At 37.7% G+C, this 18132-nt stretch overlaps 1 protein-coding gene across 3 annotated transcripts in view; it reads left to right on the top strand.

Annotated features, from left to right (window-relative positions):
- Positions 1-1421: 1421 nt before the first annotated feature.
- LOC129420716 (uncharacterized) overlaps positions 1422-18132 on the top strand; it is a 67554-nt gene continuing 50843 nt past the window's right edge. For 2 of the 3 annotated variants that reach the window (XM_055175748.2, XM_073867202.1), the window contains exon 1: positions 1422-1711. The gene's annotated coding sequence lies outside the window, so the exon portion shown is untranslated. Of the gene's footprint in view, positions 1712-9572; positions 9720-18132 lie in introns of those variants that run through there. The other variant, XM_073867204.1, reaches the window with a different exon arrangement.

The raw sequence follows: 18132 nt of genomic DNA, 5'->3' as shown, positions 1-18132 counted from the left end.
GGGGGGACGTCCTATATGCATTTTTGTTAAAATTAAAATACTACATGAATTTAAAATTCACGTCCTGCGCTGCCACAAAGCGATACTGTCCATCATTTGTCCCAATTTCGCATAAAGTAATCCAAAAGGTTTTTGTCTGAAATAAATATAAACTTTTAAGTGCGCTTCATGCTGTTTTCTGGAGTAATTGACAGATTGTTAGATTTGGATTTAGGATTGAGTAAGGAGCTTTTAAAAAAATCTTAAACTATTATTTCACACATCCAGACTAGGGCTTGGTTTAGATATTGTGAGTGCTCCCTAATGTTAGTGTGCCATAATTTGAGGGGTAAAAATGTTTAGGAAAAAATGTTTGATCCAGGATCACATCTTACTTTGTAAAATCACAGCGACGACCCTATAGAGGGGCTCAGGTAGGGTACCCCCATAATCTTTGACATAATTCGAACACTGGATGGATGGATTTATGGATAATAGACAGACAGACAGACCAACAGAGTAAGATAATTGTAATGAAGTAGAAACAGGAGCACACTGACTTCCATAGTAGGATAAATAAATACTATGACAGTCAGTGGTCACGTCTATGGTGCTTAGAAACGGTTTGGTTAAACATTGCTCAAAATATCTTCAAAATAATTTATACAGGTCTGTAACATCTCGAGGGTAAGTAAATGATGACAGAATTTTTATTTTTAGGTGAACTATCCCTTTAATTTTCCATGATGCACGAGACAGAACTTGTTTTGCAGGTCTTGTGTGTTAATTAATTAGAATTAAAAATTGAAAACATTACCAGCGGTGAAACATCACACTGACCTTTATTTTAATAGTATGAGGTCAGACGTGTTTTACGTTTGGGTCTCTGTTGAGACTCGACCTAAAAATCTGTCACACCTGTCACTGGATTCAGCACGAGTGCGCGCACCGAACATTGAACACTACGCACTGCTTACATACTAGATCTAGAAATAGAGTTAGCATTTAGAAAAGATATTAAGATAAAACAGGTGTCAAAATGGGCGTGACTTAGTGTCCCGTAAGTTATGTTATATGAATGACCTTCACAAACATGAACGGTTTTAATTAATGTAGGCTATTTATTTTAAATGAATTAACTTTTCATTCCTAATGTATGCACAGGAAACAGACAGTAAGATAGATATCAAAATAAAGTAATCATGAAAAGTCCACATAAAGTTTATATAAAACGCAATGATGAGTTAATTAGTTGTGCTTGAATTGTTCAATAATTTCCATTCCCTTACTCTGCGCAATCTATATGTTACTTTATTCCAATGAAGGCTTTGGGTTTTTTGAGCCACCAAGCGCCACCTGGAGGGAATGAAACTTTATCTAATATGAAACAGCAAGAGTTTTGGCACACACTGCACGATTAATAGGAGTAGTGCGGTAGCGCGTAGTTACCGGCGGGGCGGGTGCGAGTGTATGCGCGTGTGTGCGCTCTCACGCCAATGCGCGACTCTGAGTTACAAACACACTCTGTACTCTCCGTATCCTTCCCGTAAAACACGAATGCAGGACAGTGGCGTGAACCAGTCCACTTCAGATCTACAAACCCAGTTAAAGAGCCTGGATGATAGAGATGAAGAGGATGATGATGATGACGATGTGCGCACGCGGACTGCAGTAACAGCAGCACGGACCGCATTCCTGTATCCATCCATTCATCCCTGCACCTGAGTCCCCGGTGAGAGTTTGTGTTTTTTTGCATATCTGCTGGGTTATATTTAGATCTGAGTATGATACGCATTTGTGATTGTGCTGCATGTTGCATGCAGAAACGCTTAAATCAGTGTTTGTTAAAAATCCTGTTGATTTCTTTTGAGATGTGGCCTGAGATTGCATGTCTCAAAGGACATTATACACACGGCCCTAAATGCAAACATTAAATATTAATGTGGTACTAATGTTAGGAACTGGGTTTATATCTTTTTGCTGGAAAATAATGCTGCAAGTTCTTCAGTGAGGTTGTAAGAGTCAACCAGTTGATCATGCTAGGACATTGAGGTCATAACTCAGAGATTTAAGACTGATGTTCTGATGCATGATGTTTGTGTGAATAATTTATTCAGATTATGTTCAGTTTGTGTTTGAAGTGTGTTGTTTTGAGCTGATGTGTGTATTATGTGTTGCTGATGTCTGATGTGCTGCAGCTCACCTTGAAAAAGTGCTGCAGGTGTTTGGATGAGACTATCAAGTTTTCATAATGCCGACAGCAGGTGTTATCAGAGCCTTTAAAATTCATTTCTTGACATTGAATTGAGGTAGAAAACAATATGGAGAATGCTTATTACATTTTTTATGTGCAATTTAAAGAGCTTGTAGCTATTTTAAGTTTTGATTTTAGCTAGGGTTGCAAATGGGTGGAACGTTTCTGGTAAATTTCCAAAAACTTTTTATGGAAACTGGAAATTTAATGGAAATGTATGAAAATTATTTAAAAATTTAGGGAATTTATATAAACTATATCATATCCAAATATAAATAAACATTTTGTTTGGTTCATATGCAGACATGCATGCAAGGTTATATAAATTTTGAAGAATCCTAATACTTGCGCTCATTAAGCCTAAATTTATTTGATCAAAAGCCTTTCAGAAATCATTCTAATATGAACACAAGGAAGCTTTGAACAAATGTTTATAATTTACATACATGTAAATACATGCAAAGATGGACATTATTTTGTGTGCAGGATTCAATAAATGATATGTGCATGTTCTGGAAGAATGCAAGTACAACAGGGGGTGTGGCCTCAATGGCCCTTCAGTACATAGTGTGCTGTGTGCATGTGACTGAGGGATGTGCCGGGTAGAAATTCAGCCGAAATTGCATTAAATTTTGTTGTTTTAAATAAAATTATGCTGCAAGATTTTTTACTACATTTAAGTTCCCTGTTATATGCAACTGCATTTTTTCAAATTCCCAGTTTATTCTCATATTTTCCTGTTAATTCCCCGTATATTCCAGTTAATTTCTATAGGGTTCTGAGAATATACGGGGATATATATTCCTGTTAATCCCGGTATATTCCTGTGAATCCCTTGTATATTCCCGTTAATCCCTGTATATATTCCCGTTAATCCCCAAATAATTCCCCATATATTCCTGTTAATTCCCATGGAAAGTTTCCAGCCTTGAGAAGTCCCAGAATTTTGTAATCCAGGACATGCAGTTTGTCAGGATGCTGTAATTGACCACAAAGGCAACTCTGTTATAGGCAACTCTGCATTTTCTAAATTCCCAGTTTATTCCCATATTTTCCCATTAATTCCCTGTATATTCCCGTTAATCCCCATATAATTCCCCATATATTTTTCATAAAAAAATTCCCCATAAATGGCTGTTAATTCCCCATATATTTACGTTAACTCATGTTAATTTACGTTAATTCCTGTTAAAGGCGGAGTCCATGATGTTTGAAAGCCAATGTTGATATTTAAAATCACCCAAACAAACACGCCCGTACCCCAATAGAATCTGGACCTTCTGTTGATAGACCCGCCCCACACATACGCAACCCGGCATTTGATTTGATTTGATTGGCTATAAGTGTGTTTTGGTAGTCGGCCCTTTCCTTCTCCAAACCGTTTTTCAAACATCGTGGACTCCGCCTTTAATTCCCATGGAAAGTTTGCAGCCTTGAAAAGTCCCAGAATTTTGCAACCCTGGATGCAGTTTGTCAGAATGCTGTAATTGACCACTGCATTTTTTCAAATTCCCAGGTTATTCCCATATTTTCCATTAATTCCCCGTATATTCCAGTTAATTCCCCGTATATTCCAGTTAATTCCCCGTATATTCCAGTTAATTTCCCGTATATCCCAGTTAATTCCCCGTATATTCCAGTTAATTCCCCGTATATTCCAGTTAATTCCCTGTATATTCCCGTGAATCCCCGTATTTTCCCCATATATTCCTGTTAATTCCCCATATATTTTTCATTAATTCCCCATAAATGGCTGTTAATTCCCCATATATTCATGTTAACTCACGTTAAAAGTTTCCAGCCTTAAAAATTCCCAACTTTTTTAACCCTGGACATGCAGTTTATCAGAATGCTATAATTGACCACAAAGTCTTTAGAAGGAAACAAATATCATAAAATATCCATATTTTTGATGTTTTTTCTTGTGCGCTAAAAGTTTTCTATTACTACCCGTTTTGTTGTGTTGAATGACTAAGATTTAATGTATGTGTGTTTTATTTGAATTACAGTTCCTCCCTCTATTATTCCAATTCAACATTTTTAGGGGTGTGACCGTATTTAATTCAAATACCAACCCAATCATTAAGACTAATTCTTTAATTCAATATCGTGCCGTGCCCTGAGCAGCAGATCGTTCCTGTAATCTCATGCTCTTTGAACATGTTAAACTCTGTTAGGTCTGGTTTAATCTCATTCAACAGCTCTACCTTAATTAGTTCTGTGTTAAAGAGATTTAAAGCCCCGCTATCTGTCTGTTAATGGCGGTTAGAGCAGATGTTGTCCTAAGAAAGTCATCTGATGCCTTAAGAATGATGAATTACAGAGCTGCAGGATCTATCGTTGTGGGATACAAATGGTGCATCTTTTAACATACCGAGAAAGGAGAAAAAAGTGACAGACAGAGGCTTCAAATGGAGGAAACGGAGAGTGATGAAATTGAGCAAATAAAAGGTTGTGGAGTGTGCTGTCTGTCTGAAGGCCAGCAATGATGTTTTGTCTTCATTAGTTGGTGCTGTCTAAGCTTTCAGAAAGCTTGAGGAAACAGAGATGTTATCCCGATGCAAACCCATCGCATGACCTCTCAAAGCCAGGCAGCCTGTCATATTATCACATTATGAAGATTAGATGTTGTGCTAGAAAAATATGCACATTTGATAAAGGTCCATATGTGACCCTGCCAGTGAAAACTCAGCTAAAACAACATACGCTAAAGAGACTGCCCTGGGCTTTAGATATCACTATCAGCCATTAAAAGCCTTTTACTGGTTAACCACTAGTTTACATGTGCACAGAGATGCTGGATTCATAATATCCGATCTCTGCCTGTCGTCCTCTACTGTAACACGCTTTTAATCGGGCCTGAGAAAGTGAGCCGTCATGAAAACCTCTCTGTCATTTTTCCGCCTGCAACCCACACGAGATGCTTCTTTCTCCTTCACACCCTCAATAACCTTTCATAGGTTTTCATTCACACACTTTCTCCCACTCGCTCCATCTGTCTCCAAATGAAACCAATCGTTCAATCGTTTAATTTAGCTCTGAAATGCATCATGACATTAAATATACATTAAAGAAATATACATCAGGGTGTTATGCTACAGGTATGTTTGATGAGGTTTGTTTTCCTGAAGGATTCATCGATGTTCTGGTTTATCTGTGACTTCCCAGGTGATGTGACATTGAGCAGAGTTCAATTTCATGCAAATGTGCGGGCACAACCGATGGAAGTGCAGATGGTGAAGCTTTCATGATCCTCCACCTGATATTGCAGGAAGGGCGAGTATTTACCCTGTACAGAAAACTGTACCGAACCATACCCGAGTACGATTACATCAATATGATGCGATTGTTTTGAAGACCGGAAGATATGTTGTGTCAGCACAATAGAGTTCATTGTAATTATAAATTTGTGGTTTATTAGGTGTGTAGGACATTCATGTAACACGAGAGCGATCCAGGAACAGACTTCTCTTTAATATGCCTATATATCTATCTCACGGTTATTTAATATCATAAACTGATCGGTCTGCACCTCGCGGCATGAATTCGAGCACAACTATTATTTAGGGTAATCTGGGATAGTGACACGCTGAAGTTGAGAGTGGATATAAACAGTAGCTGTGTTTCCATTATTCTTTTAATTGCAGAAATTGATGTGTTTGCATTCCCCGTATTTACAATTCGCAATGTCAATTTGCTCAATTCAAAAGGTAATGGAAATGCAGCTAGTCACATAATAAACATCAAGCTTTCAGATCCGTTACCTACATACCCAGGTATTAGTGTTAATTTTGTCACCTATTTTTAATTTAGTCTTAGTCTTGTGCATATCTTTTTTTGTTAGTCAAGTTTTAGTCAACTAAAAGTCTCATCATTTTAGTCTAGTTTTAGTCAAAAGACAACTCAAGGTATCTTAGTCAAGTTTTTGTCGACTAAAAGTCCCGTCATTTTAGTCTAATTTTAGTCAAAAGAAGACTTAATATATTGTCTTTTTTAAATAAATTATTTCTGAGATTATTTCTGATAACCATTTCAGTCAAATAGTGTTACACACATCTCAAATATTGGTTAAATGTCATAATCACCTGACAAAATACACTTGTTGAATGATTTTTGTTGAATGCAACTTTGTTAATGGCTGTGGCGTATCTCTACCGCGTGTAAATTGCGTCACCATTCATTCAATGATGCGCGATAGGAAAGCACCCAAACAGCGATCAGTAACTTATAATAAGCTTTTGTCCTCATAATATACTGTACATTCAGAATACTTGAATAATGTTAGGTACACTAACAATGTTGGTAAATAGCGAATGTGGATCAGAAAGCCAAGCCGTCTAAGTTACTGAAGACAACAGGTGCACGAGAATACGACACAAAAACATCAACACAATGCTGCATAACACTAAACTTTTTAGCTGTTTGTGAAATATTAATCATAATGTGTGTGGGCTCATTTTACACATGAGACTCTTACTGACCTGATCGCATATGCCTTTTCAATAGTAGAATCGCTGCGTGTGCAATTGTTGAAAAACCATATGAAGATTATTTGATACAAAATCCGATGGAAACAACGGAGGATATCAATATTTCTCATATGTAATATGTTTGTGGACTAAAACTGCAAACGGATGATATATTGTGAACACTTAGCAGTGCGAGCTCGCTTGGAGTTATGACAGACGCGCATTTTCATAATAAGAGCACGCAGTCTTTTTATGAATGAATTCACATTTAAATATGACCTCATTGCATAAAATGTAGTAGAGACGATTGTAGACGAAAATGAAGAGAGATTTTATCTTAGTTTTTATTTTATGCAAAACATTTCTCGTCTTTTTTCGTCAACAAAAATGCATGTTAATTTAGTCTTAGTCAGGGTTTTTGGACATTGGTGCAGTCTCGTCATCGTCTCGTCTTAGTCATGGAAAAAAAGGTTGTTGATGAACACATTTCGTCTCGTCTCGTCTCGTGTGACGAAATGAACACTACCGGGCGTGTGAGCATGCCTTAACTATGTCTACAGGCATACAACTGTACAGGTCCTGCTAGATTAATTTGCATAAATTTAATCTGTCAGCTTTGCAGTCTTCATTACTCATCTCACCTCATGTTGACAAAATGAAAGATGCGGTCTTCCTCATCTCCAGGTGTTTGATAGAGAACTTGTTCTTAGTATTTACTGACCTTAAATTGATTAAAGAATATTAGTGACCTTTTACATTGAAACGTCTGCGGCATGATGTACACTGTATTTTGAATCGATTTGAGTTTGAAATGTGATTCATCAAGAGGCTTGATATTGTCCCGTGTTACGTCTCATTTGCGATCCTGAGTGTAAATACTTTGTAAGTGCTTTTGTGAATAGTCTTTTGCGTGACTGTATTTCATTGCGGCGCCAAGTTAAGTGGATAATTGTGTTAGTTTTTAAAGTGGACGACTGGACCTTGTGCGCCATGAGGGCTTAATTACACTATTGCTGTTTGTGTGTTTATTCATGTTCATGGGTTTAGATTTCGGGGGAATTTTATGTCTGAAAGCATGTATGTGGTTGTTTGTTGTTGTGCAGATGCAGATTTATTTTTTTGCTAACAGTATTTATAATATGCACTCACACTTTGATTGGCTTCAGGTTACTTTATGACCCTAGAGATTGACATCATTGCTAGTCTAGAAAACATGTAGTGTGTGTGTGTGTGTGTGTGATGTTTGTGTATGTGTGAACTCTTGAGAATTAAACGAATCTAAGGCTGCATTTACACTGCCTGTTTGAAGTGACTAAATTTTTGTTCCCTTCATGTAGCACAAATTAGTTGACCCACATGAAGCAGGAAAAAAGCACATAGATTCCGATTCATATGTGGAAATAAATCAGATATGAATCGGATACATGCATGACAGATTGGATATTCCCATCTCAAGACATGTCGTGCATCATTAAAAATGTGACGCTGACACTGCTTGCGGTGATGTGACTTTCATAGAAGCACGGTGCGTTCGTTATGATTGGCATTGTTGAATTGGTCGCATGAGCGTTTGGGCAGAAGTTTGATCCCGCGGCTCCGCCTCTAGCTCCACGGACGATTGCTTTGCGAATGCCTTGGCTCCAAACTGACGTTTTTAGGTAACATGGCGGCGACCATGTTCGGACATTTTTGGCCTCAATTCATTACAATGGAGGAAGGCGATGTTGTGTCATCCATCTTTTTCTACAGTCTATGCAACATACAGGCAACAAATCAAAATTGGACAACTTGTCAAGAACATCCCTACTGAAAACAAATACTGGTATGCTGGTTGGCTGACTTTAGCTGGCCTCCCTGTCTGGTTTTAGCTGGTTAAGCTGGTGTAGAAGGCTCTTTTTGGCCACTTGTCTAGATGGTCAGGCTAGGAGACCCGCTGACCCACCAGCTTGACCAGGCTGAAAGACCAGCTTGACGAGCTTAACCAGCTTTGCAAGACTGGAAGGACCATCTTAAACCAGCTAAGACCAGCCAACCATCTTAGCCAAGCTGACCAAGCTTCCAGCCTGACCAGCTAAAAAGTGTCCACAACCCCTCTAAAACAAGCCTGCTACACCAGTTTAATCAGCTAAAACCAGGATTGAAGACCAGCTGACAAGCTTAACCAACTTTGCCAGGCTGAAAGGACCATCTTAAACCAGCTAAGACTAGCCAACCAGCTTAGCCATACTGGCTAAGTTTTCAGCCTGACCAGCTAAAGTATCCAAAACCCCTTTAAAACAAGACTGCTACACCAGTTTAACCTGCTAAAACCAGGCTGGGAGACCAGCTTGACAAGCTTAACCAACTTTGCCAGGCTGAAATGACCATCTAAAACCAGCTACTTCCATCTTAAACCAGCTAAGACTAGCCAACCAGCTTATCCATACTGGCTAAGTATTCAGCCTGACCAGCTAAAGTATCCAAAATACCTCTAAAACAAACCTGCTACACCAGTTTAACCTGCTAAAACCAGCCTGGGAGACCAGCTAAAACCAGCCAAACAGCTTAGGCTGGTTTTAGCTGTTCTTTTCAGTAGGGATGTTCGGGTCACACAAGACAAGCTGCATGATTTTATTGTCAAATCGCTAGGTTGTTTTCAATCAATGTCAGCACTTAAACCCAATTAAAACCTCAAGATTTATTCAATAAATGAAATTAATTTTGTGTTCCACAGAGATAAAAAAAGTCATACAGGTTTTAATCGACGTGAAGGTGAGTAAATCATGACAAAAGCCTACACTTTAGGCTAATCTGATTTATTGATGAGCGTAGAAGTACTGCATTTGTTTCAAGCTAAAAAATAGTTTATTATCTTGTACATTTTGATTTTGGTAGGTAATGTGACCAGGACATGTTTTCGAGATTCACCCAATAGGAAGTGAGAAACAGATGGATATGAAGGTGTGGAAAGGGTGTGTTTGCCCCCGGACAGTCTCAGATTAACCGTGTTAATGGAAGAGCTTGGCTCAGACCTGCAGGTGTGTGTTTGTGTATCACCGACTGAAGAATATAAATCCTATTAAGTAGTGGAGAAAGTAGGTCTGTAGCGAGAGAGAGAGAGAGAGACATTGGCTGACATCAGCACATACTATTTTTGTCTTCTTATTTCTAATCTTTTCCACACACTTACACACTGATGCATGATGCATTTTTAACATCACTCACAACCCATTATACTTCTGTTATTTGATATATTTCTGAGTGAAACAGGACATTCGGTTAGGAAAAAAATGAGTGCGTCTTATCCACTGGAAACTGGATCCAGACTGGATTGTGGGAATTTGACGTTGCATAACAGAATAAATATGTTGGAGAGAAGCAAGACATGCTGTCAGCAGAAACAATGTTGTTTTAGAGACTTACGCCCGGAGTATTGTTGTGTTTTTACATGTATGCGAACAAACACGCACGGTCTAGTTTATTTGACTCGTACATGCACACAGATGTTTGACGCATGCATGCACATTGCGAAAAAATGCAATGCATCCCCTGGACTACATTCAACTAAAGGCACATGCGCGACCTACGCATACAATGTACTAGGTAGGGTTTCAAAAATCCGCCGAAAATTGCGTCAGACCCTCGTGGACATACTGCGGCCGGTTATTTTGATTAAGACTTAAATATGTACCAATAATTGTTTATTATAAGACTTTTTAATTAAGGAATGTATCGCCTATCAAGAAAGTAAATGGGATGATATGTTGTTTTTTTAAAGCTCAGACCTATAATTAACATGCATGGGCATACAGTACAGTTTGTTAAAATTGTGTTAATATTCAGTTCATTTTTTTTTTAATAGGAAATCAGACCTGCACAAATTTTTGCTAAAAACCAAAACTCATGCAGACCTTCAGTCAATGTTATTTTTTTGAGTTCTGCATTTATTTAGGTTTTAATATACAAACCTAGAGATATAAACATATACACTAGTAAAAGTTACATGGCGATCTTTGGTCACCAAACTTTAATTGTAGATTGTTTTAAATTGGTTCAACAATTACTGACACTGATCCGAGGACTGACTGTATTATTATGGTAATTTGGAGAGGTTTGAAATGAAAGTCACCTCCATCACCCAACTCATCCATCTTTTTGACAGCGTAGAACTGATGTGGGAATGAAATGATTAGTTATGGTTTATCAAACAGCTAGTTCTGACGTATTGAATGGTTCACATTTAAAGCCAGAGCCGAACAGCCATTATTTCTGCAACTGAGTGCACATTAGTTCAATTTTATATTCATGTATCAGGTTTCTAAAGGTATTTAAATTTTTTATATATAAGTATTAAACTCATAAATAATGCTGTTGAGATGTGCTTTTATATTTTCTGAACTCATAACTGAACTTATTATTTCACCTGGTGAATGAAAAAACTTGCAGTGCTGTTATAGAAATTTGGGTGGGCTTTTTTGACTCTAGCAACATCATCAAGTACACAACCGCATCATTAAGACTGCATCATATACAAATCTCATTTAATAAACAAAGGATCAGCATACTACTTTATGAGGGAGATGTCCAGAAGTGTAAACAATTCATCAGTTGGTAAAATATTTCAGAAATGAGGGCAAGTCACGGCTCGTACACACACGCGTTTCTCCTCTAGAGTACAAGGGTGGTTAATAATTGACGTGCATATTCATATTCATATTCATTTCCTGGCATGCATACTGCATGTTAATATTTGTTATGTTAGTACTGTATTGTGATTCTTGAGACATGGCAGTTCTCCAAGTGTGTTGGACTCAATACAGTAGTCTAGTTTTATAATGTCAGATGTGAAACTCCTCCCACATTACCTGTTGCAACCTGCTCTATGGGTGATTCTCACGAAAAATTGGTTTTAAAAATGTCAAGCATGAAAATGTAAAAATTGCTTGACTTTACTTTTTTTCCCACCAGACATTGAAAAACAAAGTCTGGAGTAAATGGGAACATTAATTTAAAAACTTTTACTTATCATTTTACACTTTTTGTAACATAATTTAAAAAATTAGTCCTAAAAATCTCATTACCGCAACAGTCAGAAAACATCAACACTGACATATTTTCAAAATGACATGACAAACCTGAAAGAACATAATTTGGAGATTCTGCACATGCATTTAAAATCAAAGTATTATGCTTCTATTAATTAAATTAACATTTAATAAGTATCTGTTGCGGTAATGATAATCAAAATGTCAGAATGCGTACACGACAAGACAATATTTTAAATTAACTGTAAAAAATGATCTTAACTGGTAGCCATCTTGAATTAACTGGTCCAAGTGCTTGGTCACTCAAAATCAAACTTTATTAAAATTCTGTATGTGTGCTTAAACTGTTCTCAAAAAGTGTTGCGGAGGATGAGAACATCAGGCATGGAAACATAATTTTCCTAATTTTTCTTCATTATTATTACACATGAATATTCAGTAAATATTTTTTCTGTCATCTAAAGTAGTCTAGCAAGACATCCATTTATTTTTTTCTTAATATTTTTTTGTTAATTTGATTAAATTACAACATAACGCATGTTATGACACATTGCGGTAATGAGAATTTCAGCAGAAAATGAGATAAAATTTCCAATTATAAATTCTTATGTTGAAACCACACATTGTGCAAGGTAGAACACAGTATTGTGTTAATTCTGATGCTTTTTAATGTTACTATATTACACATTTTAAAGCTCAAATCATTAGTGCCGTGGTGTTTCAATGGTTTCGTGAGAATCACCCCTATAGAAAGCATTTGAGATTTTGTAGTGTGTGTGTCGGTGACAGAAATATCTTATGTGTTGTGAAATAGTGGATGACAGCCAAACCGAGAGATAAAGAGAGATGCTGTTCATTCACATAGAGTTGTCTCTATAGCTGTCTGACTTAATGTGCTTTTTAAAATTCAAGGCAAATGTATTTGTTCATCGAGCCATAGTAAAGTGCTAAAAACCCTGTGGTTTAATTTGCGTGTGAACATTACTGTCATGACTTACTTTAGTATAAAGGTGCACCGTGTAACTTTAAGGAGGATTTCTTGACAAAATAGGACAGCAAAAGCAAAAACCGATGTAATAATGTATATCTGATAAAAATGTATATCTAATAATGCATTGTAAATCGCGTTGGTAAAAGGGTTTGCCAAATGCATAAATGTTAACGTAAACTGGATGTGACCCCATTGACTTGGGCAGGGGTGTTATGGCGCTTTTCCATAGCAAATTACCCCATGGTTTGGTTTGGGTCGGGTAAGCTTAATTTTGGGGGCTTTTCCGCTGGGTGGAGTATGTAGTACCCAATGTTTTTCTTTAAGTACCACCTCGGTTGGGGTTCCAAGCGAGCCGAGCTGATACCAAAACGTGACGCGAAAGCACTGTAGATCACTGATTGTCTGAGAGAATCGTCACTACTAGCATAATGTAAAAGATTAACTTTACCTCTATGCTAGTTTGCGCTTTATCGAGTAAACCTGTTGTCATCTGTGCTCTGCTATAAGTTCCCAAACTCCCTTCTAGTGATGGAAAACATCCACAGGTTGAGAATCAGGAACACTATAACAGTTTTTTTCCAGACTTGCAGTTTTTGGTGGCACATTCGCGACGCGCATGTCCACACATATGCTTAAATGCAACTTAAATAAGCCTCAGCAGAGCGCGTCGACTTACGCCATAAGTGTTTGTACAAAGATAGTGATAAACGCAATGTGCAAACATCTATTTGTGTCGGCCAATTTTATTTTTGAGGCGGACTAAGAAATAAATAAATGTATAGGAATGTACAACAACGCTCTCACTTGTATGATGTCAAAGAGGTAGCGCCAATATAACGACACGCCTATAATCCCACCCACTGTGAAGTGATACTAAACTCGATGGAAAAGCTAACCACGCCAAAGTGAGGTGAGCTGACACGACCCAAACTAAACTAAACTAAACCGTGGGGTACTATGCAATGGAAAAGCGCCATTTACTGACAATTGGTGTGTTACAGTGTTCGAAAGTGTAAATTCTCTGAATTCAAGCATTTGGGATAATAATACACATGTGAACAACAAAATATATAACACTGTCCTTGTTGTTTTTGGATATTTTAATGCAAAATCTTACATATTGTGCGGCATTAGAAATGTATTTAATATGCTTGGAAGTCAAATAGAATGATGTTTGACACATGAGAAATTTGGTTTGATTGGTAAATGTTTCAGTTTTCTTATTCATGTACATGACTTTACACAGTATGACATGTAGTGTAATGCTTGATACATTTATTGTATAAAGTATGCATATGAATATGAAAAAGTGCATAATGGCAGATGTGTATAATTTAATTTTCTTATTTACTGTAAATGAAGTACATTTTAATTTTGTTTTCTTGAAAGTAAACAGGGTTGTGTTGTCCCCAGACGTCCTGTGTCTCAGTGACTGTGGAGAAATGTCATGACTGTGGTCAGCTTGACATGCAGAAGACTAATATTAGCACAGCTACTGTTCTGCTCCATATAGAGCCGTGATGTGGGACGGCCGTTCATTCTGCCTACAGTATAAACATGCAGAATACAAACACCTGGGATGTACTGATAGTCTGACACCCCCAGAGGAACCATTAACTCCTTTGCAGTGTCTCAATGTTTCCTTAGTGAGGTGTTTTTGAATTGCTTGTTGTTATAGTGAGGTTCAGCTCAATCAAAGGGCGATGCATGGTACAAAAATAAGACACTTGTGAAACCTTTGCAGAACATGTCTGGGTTATATCTCCAGCAATAAAAATTTTGCTTACAGAAACAGCTTATTTTTAAGACCATTCACTTTATTATCTGCACAGTTAACCACATTTCTCTCTCTCTCTCTTTTTGCCAGCAAAAATGTAATGTAATGTGAACAAAAATAATTACAGGATATAATATTTACATTGTGAAGTGGATAAATACTATATTGCCTTTAATTTATTCTGCTATAAATAAAATAACTTGCAGTTAAAAATTCCTCTGTTATCGTAATGAGAGTCCAGTGAGAATTACTCTTGAGATTAATGGGAGTTGCACAAATAAAACCCCTAAAAAATAAAAGCTTCAAATTATCACAGTAATGGGAATTTAGAAGGAAAAGATGCTTAAATGTTATGAAAATATGGTCCTAAGGGTGAAATGACCTGAACATGATTTTATGAGCTTCATCTCAATACAGTATGTCTTTAAAGTGAGTACACCCCTCACATTTCAGCAAATATTTTAATATAATCTTCTCAAGGGACAATACTATAGAAATGAAATGTGGATATATTTTAGAGTAGTCAATGTGCTTCTTGTATAGCAGTATAGATTTACTGTCCTCTGAAAATAACTTTACATACAACCATTAACGTCAGAAAAGCTGGCAACAAAAGCGAGTACACCCTAAGTGATTATTTATGTATATATATATATATATATATATATATATATATTAAACCATGCATAGCCACATGACCTATTCATCATCTTTATGTTTTTATCTGCTTAACAACTACTATGTAGGGATGCGCGATAATTTGCATGTGATTGTCATTGCGCATCTCGTCGGTGAAGCCAGTAAATCTGTATCAGCTGCTTTCAGACGGAGCAGCATTTACTACACAAAGCCATAGTTCACTAAAAACAGGGGCAACTTTGCATTAAAGGTGACATAGACTGATTGAACGGGGTATTTATCCTTGTTCTGTGATGTGACATGTATACAACATTTTTTTTGTTTGGGTCTGTATTGCCTTAGAAGCTTCCTAAAAACCACTCGCAGATAGCTTGTTTAGGGTTGGGATTTTAAACAAGTGGTTTTGCACCTATTTGGCTTAACTTGCAATCTCATTACTGTAGCCAATTATTTTAAAGTGGAGGGGCAGTGAGATGTCTGATGTCATAAGCATCAGTTTTTCAGATTGGGCTATTTTCTGGCTGACATTTCTAAAAGAGGAATTTCTATGAGACTGAGATGTTTAGCATGTCTAGCACCTTTTGTATGTTCGTGAATGCGGGTAGACTACTATTATTCAACAAAGACAAGGTAAAAATGGTTTTTCATTCTCTGTCCCCTTTAATTTTCGCCTGCGATATGACCCAGCTTGTCAGTGAACTACAACTTTGTGTAGTAAATGCCACTCCATCTGAAAGCAGCTGATACCGATTTACTCCTAATCAAGGAACCGGCTTCACCAACGAGACGCGCAATGACAATCACATGCAAATTATCGCACATCCCTACTACTATGTGTATCTTGTATTATAACGGTTTAAATTTCATGCTTTCAGTACAATGTTCTCGTAACAATGTTGGGTCGTGTCAGCTCACCTCACTTTGGCGTGGTTAGCTTTTCCATCGAGTTTAGTATCACTTCGCAGTGGGCGGGATTATAGGCATGTCATTATTTTGGCGCTACCTCTTTGACATCATACAAGTGAGAGCGTTGTTGTACATTCCCATACATTTATTTATTCCTTAGTCCGCCACAAATTAAAATTGGCCACCACAAATAGATGTTTGCACATTGCGTTTATCACTATCTTTGTACAAACACCCATGGTGTCAGTCGACGCGCTCCGCTGAGACTTATTTAAGTTGCATTTAAGCATATGTGCGGACATGGGCGTCGTGAATGTCCCGCCAAAAACTGCAAGTCTGGAAAAAACTGTTATAGGGTTCCTGATTCTCAACCTGTGGATGTTTTCCATCACTACTAGGGCTGTGACAGTTGTAATAACCACCGCACAACCGTGGTGGTGATGTGTGCCCTGCGGTGGTGTGCACGTCACAAACTGGATGTTGAACATGGCACCTCATGGCAAAGAGCTCTCTAAGGATTTAAGAAATTACAAATGTTGCTCTCCACAAAGATGGCCTAGGCTATAAAAAGATAAGTAACAACCTGAAACTGAGTTACAGTACAGTTGCTAAGGTCATACAGAGGTTTTTCAAGACATGCAAGGGTCGATCAAAGAAGTTGAGTCCTTGTGCTGTGCGTCAGGTGCAGAAGCTGGCTTCATAAACAGACACATGGGGTTCTGCCAATATTGCTTTACAGGTTAGAAGGTCAGATTGTCATTTCTCAGACCATGCAGCACACTGCAACAATTCAGTTCGAATGGCCGTCACCACACATGCTGGACACCATCTGAGCCAAACAAGTTTAAGTTTAAGTTTGGTCTCAACAGAACATGATTTCAGTACTTCATGCTCCTCTTAGACAGGTTGTCTTCAGCTATCTGGTGAACCAGCTTCAGAAGAGGATTCCTTGTGGGACGACGGACATTTAAACCGAATTGTTGCGTTGTGTGATGTATAGTCTGAGCACTGACAGTCTGACCTTCTTCTTCTGCAACCTGTAAAGCAATGTTGGCAGCACTGGTGCGTCTGTTTTTAAAGCCAGTTTCTGCACCTGACGCACAGGTGTCAGAATAATTTTGATAATGGGCCATAAATACTCGGTTGCACTTAATGCAACAGCAACACAGTAAGGTTGGATCAAAATGGGAAGAACCCATGCTGGGTTGCTTCAGCTAAAAATGCTGGGTTGTGTTTTACCTATCTTGGGGTCAAAATATATGTAAACATTCTTTGGGTTAATTCAAACCAAAGGCTGAGTTAATTCTACACTAGGTTGAAAATAACCCAAAATTTTTTGGAGTGTAACAAGCTATTTTCTGTTTAATGATGTCTGTGAAAAGCCGATGACATGGCTCATGTTTACAAAAGTGAATGTGTGGAAATAGCAATGCAGGCTGTTATTCACGACTGTAAAAAGGAAGGATATAAAAGCTCTAAAGGACAGAGAGATGATGATGAAGATAAAGTTGTGAAGGTCTCTGGCCACTGAAGATTTTAACTGAAAGAGCTGAGATGGCTTTAATCCTCCTGCAGTGCAGAAGAAAGAGAGAGAGAGAGGATATTTTTGGACAGAGGAGTGAGATCTAAAAGCAGAGGGGTGATATTTAGGAACCAGATCAGAGGAATACTGTAAAGATAAGAAAAAGGTGTTGTGTGTGTTTGTGTATACGACAGCAGAAGATAGTGAGGCTGTCAAGGATATTTGTGATATGTGACTCTGAAATCGCATACTGTGACAGTAGGTACTGAATTAGATGAAGTACCTTCTCACTGATCGTTAAAACAGTAGGTACTACAGTATATACAGTAGAATATGGATAGTATGAATGAATTCCGATGTAGTACTACATCCGCCATATGTTGATATACATCACGTAACATACGTTGTCATAACATGTTAGTCATTACCTGTAAAGACGTTATACAAGCACAATTTAACCAAAAGGGACAGCTGTTTAAAGGGACACTTCACTTTTTTTGAAAATATGCTCATTTTCCAGCTCCCCTAGAGTTAAACATTTGATCTCCACCATCCTGGAATCCATTCAGCC

Source organism: Misgurnus anguillicaudatus, chromosome 4, assembly GCF_027580225.2.
Source record: "Misgurnus anguillicaudatus chromosome 4, ASM2758022v2, whole genome shotgun sequence".
Classification (NCBI taxonomy): domain Eukaryota; kingdom Metazoa; phylum Chordata; class Actinopteri; order Cypriniformes; family Cobitidae; genus Misgurnus; species Misgurnus anguillicaudatus.
This window is presented reverse-complemented; position numbering and strand designations above follow the sequence as displayed.